The sequence below is a fragment of the Chiloscyllium plagiosum genome, chromosome 18, assembly GCF_004010195.1.
Source record: "Chiloscyllium plagiosum isolate BGI_BamShark_2017 chromosome 18, ASM401019v2, whole genome shotgun sequence".
Lineage (NCBI taxonomy): Eukaryota > Metazoa > Chordata > Chondrichthyes > Orectolobiformes > Hemiscylliidae > Chiloscyllium > Chiloscyllium plagiosum.
In genome coordinates this window covers 31032784-31036548 of record NC_057727.1, presented here as the reverse complement: position 1 = coordinate 31036548, position 3765 = coordinate 31032784, and the positions used below count along the sequence as shown (strand labels likewise).

Below are 3765 nucleotides of genomic sequence, written 5' to 3'. Positions count from 1 at the left end.
TAAATTAAGGGGGGGTAGGTAAAGGACAGATGTTAGGGGTAGATTCTTTACTCAACGAGTCGTGAGTTCATGGAATGCCCTGCCAGTAGCAGTGGTGGACTCTCCCTCTTTATGGGCATTTAAACGGGCATTGGATAGGCATATGGAGGATAGTGGGCTAGTGTAGGTTAGGTGGGCTTGGATCGGCGCAACATCGAGGGCCGAAGGGCCTGTACTGCGCTGTATTTTTCTATGTTCTATGTTCTCTGACTTTAGTTAGCACCTTAGAAACACTTCTAATGAAAATGTAGATCAGGATAATAAAATTATGTAAAGTTTGAAAGTGGACATAATACCAGTTAAACACTTTGAACATGTATGCCATCCTTTAGGGGTCATTTTGCCTGATAAAAGCCCTCAGGTAAAAGTCAGTGTAGCATCAATTGCATCTTACTCTTAGAAGGAGGAAAGAATACATAAATACACTCTGCTGCATTTAGCTAAGAAATGTAAACTGTTTTATCAATAATTTAGAACTTGTCCTGTTCCATTTTAAAAAAAAGCTTTAAGTGATACTTCTTTCAAATTTGGTAAGTAAATAGTTCATACTTGGTAAAATTTGTTTTTTTTTGGAATAATTCACAGAGAGGAATTTATTAAGTGTGTACAAGAAAATGTTCTTCAGAATGTGGATGTACCTACTAGAGAAGGAGCAAAACTTGACCTTCTCTTGGGAAACAAGGCAGGGCAAGTGATTGAGGTGTCAGTGGGGAACCACTTTGGGACCAGTGATCATAATCTATTAGTTTTAAAATACTTATGGAAAAGGATAAACTTGATGTTAAAACTTTAAGTTGGAGTAAGACCAATTTTGATAGTATTGGACAAGAACTTTCAAAAGTTGATTTGGAGAGGATGTTCGCAGGTAAAGGGACAGTTGGAAAGTGGAAGGCCTTCAAAAATGAGATAATGAGAATCCAGAGGCATTATGTTCTTGTTCGTGTGAAGGGGAAGGGTTGTAGGTGTAGGGAATGCTGGGTAATTAGAGAAATCGAGGCTCTGGTCAAGTAGAAGGAGCCATTCAGGAGGTATAGACGGCTGAGATCAAGCAAATCCTGCTCGGCGTATAAGGACAGTTGGAGTCTACTCAAGAGGGATGTCAGAATGGCAAAAAGGGGACAAAATGGCTTTGGCAAATAAGGCTAAGGAGAATCCATAGAGATTCTATAAATACATTAAGGGCAAAAGAGTAACAATGGAGAGCATAGGGCCCCTTAAAGATTAACAAGACCGTCTATATATGGAACTGCAGGAGATGAGTGAGATACTAAACAATTAATTTGCAACAGTATTTAATGTGGAGAAGGGTATAAAAGCTAGAAAACTTGGAGAAATAAACAGTGATGTCTTGAAAAGCCTCTATATTATAGAGGAGGCAGTGCTGAATATCTTAAAATGCATTAAGATGGATAGAGCCTCAGGAGGTGATCAAGGATATCTTTGAACTTTGTGGGAAACTAGGGAAGTGATTGCTGGGCCCCTTACTGAGATATTTGTATCATCGATAGCTACAGATAAGGTGACAGAAGATTGGAAGGGTGGCTAATATGGTGCCATTATTTAAGAAAGGTGGTAAAGAAAAGCTAGGGAACTATAGACAAATGAGCCTGATGTCATTGGTGTGTAAATTGTTGAATGGGATTCTGAGGGACAGGATTTGGCATGGGATGTACTGATTAGGGATGTCAACATGGCTTTGTGTATGGGAAATCGTATCTCACTAATTTGATTGAGTTTTTAGAAGAAATGACAAAGAGGATTAATGAAGCCAGAACAGTGGACATTGTCTATATGGACTTTGATAAGATTCTACAGGCAAGACTGGTTAACAAGGTTAGATCACATGGAATCCAGGGAGAACTAGCCATTTGGATAGCTAGGAGGTAAAGGGTGCTGGTGGAGAGTTGTTTTTCGGAAAGGAGGTCTGTGATCAGTAGTGTGCCACAAGGATGGGTGCTGGGTCCACAGCTCTTTTGTTATTTATGTAAAGGAATTGGATGTGAATATAGAAGGTATAGTTAATAAGTTTGCAGATAACACTAAAATTGGTGCATGGACAGTGAAGAAGATTATCTCAGAGTACAACAACACTGTGATCAGAGGGCCAAGGTGTGGCAGATGGAGTTTAATTTAGATAAATTTGAGGTTTTGCATTTTGGAAAAGCAAATCAGGGCAAGTCTTATGCACTTAATGTAGGGTCCTGTGGAGTTTTGCTGAACAAAGAGTCCTTGGGGTGCAGGTTTATAGTTCTTTGAAGATGTACTCATTGGTAGGGTAGTGAACAATGTGATTGGTATGCTTGATTTTACTGGTCAGTGCACTGTGTACAGGAGTTGGGAGGTCATGTTGTGGCTGTACAGGATATTGGTTAGGTCATTTCTGGAATATTGTGTTCAATTCTCATCTGCTTCCTGTAGGAAAGATGTTGAAATACTTCAAAGGGTTCAGAAAAAAATTAATGAGGATGTTGCCGGAATTGGATTGTTTGAGCTGTAGGGAAAGGCTGAATTGGTTGGAGCTATTTTCCTTGGAGCATTGGAGGCTGACGGGTGACATTATAGAGATTTATAAAATCACAAGGGGCATGGATAGGCTGAATAGCCAAGGTCTTTTCTCCAGCATAGGGAGTCCAAAATGAGAGACCATAACTTTAAGCTGAAAGGGGTAGAATTTAAAAAGGACCTGAGGGGCAATTTTTTCACAGAGTGTGGTATATGTATGGAATGAGCTGTCAGAGGAAGTGGTGGGTCCAGTACAATTATAACGTTTAAAAGGCATCTGGACAGGTCCACGAATAGGAAGAGTTTAGTGGCAAATGGGCCAGATGGGACTAGATGAATTTAGGAAATCTCATTGTCATGGACAAGTTGGACTGAGGCTCTGTTTCTGTGCTATATAACTCTATGACATTGATACATAACCAGTAACATAATATTATAATTTGGCTTACTAAGAAAGCAAACTTCTTGCTCCAACAAATATATTTGGTAATTTATTGACTGTTTTGCAGAATGTGAATGCAATTCCATAGGCTTTCTATAGGTATGTCAGGAATAAAAGAATGACTAGGGTAGGAATAGGTCCAGTCAAGGATACTAGTGGGAAGTTGTGTGTGGAGGCTGAAGAGATTGAGGAGACACTGAATGAATACTTTTCATCAGTATTCACTCAGGAACAGGACATTGTTGACGATGTGAATATTAAGTCACAATTAATTAGAATGGACGGCTTTGACGTGTGTAGGGAAGAGGTGTTGGAAATTCTGGAAAGGGTGAAAATAGATAAGTCCCCTGAGCCTGATGGCATTTATCCTAGGATTCTCTGGGAAGCAAGGCAGGAGATTGCAGAGCCATTGGCCTTGATTTTTATATCCTCTTTGTCTACAGGAGTAGTGCCAGAAGACTGGAAGATAGCAAATGTGGTTCCCTTGTTCAAAAAGGGGAGTAGGGATAACCCGAGTAACTATAGGCCGGTGAGTCTCACTTCTGTTGTGGGCAAAGTCTTAGAGAGAATTGTAAGGGATAGGATTTATGCACATCTGGATAGGAATAATGTGATCAAGGATAGTCAGCATGGTTTTGTGAAGGGCAGGTCGTGCCTCACAAACCTTATTGAATTCTTTGAAAAGGTGACGAAGGAGGTTGATGAGGGGAAAGCGGTAGATGTGGTATATATGGATTTTAGTAAGGCGTTTGATAAGGTTCCCCATGGTAGACGACTGCAAA

The 3765-nt window shown here is 40.1% G+C and overlaps 1 protein-coding gene across 8 annotated transcripts in view; it reads left to right on the top strand.

Moving 5' to 3' along the window:
* The window catches only part of LOC122559010 (ERC protein 2), an 825386-nt gene that overhangs the window by 604271 nt on the left and 217350 nt on the right, over positions 1-3765 (top strand). The window lies entirely within an intron of this gene.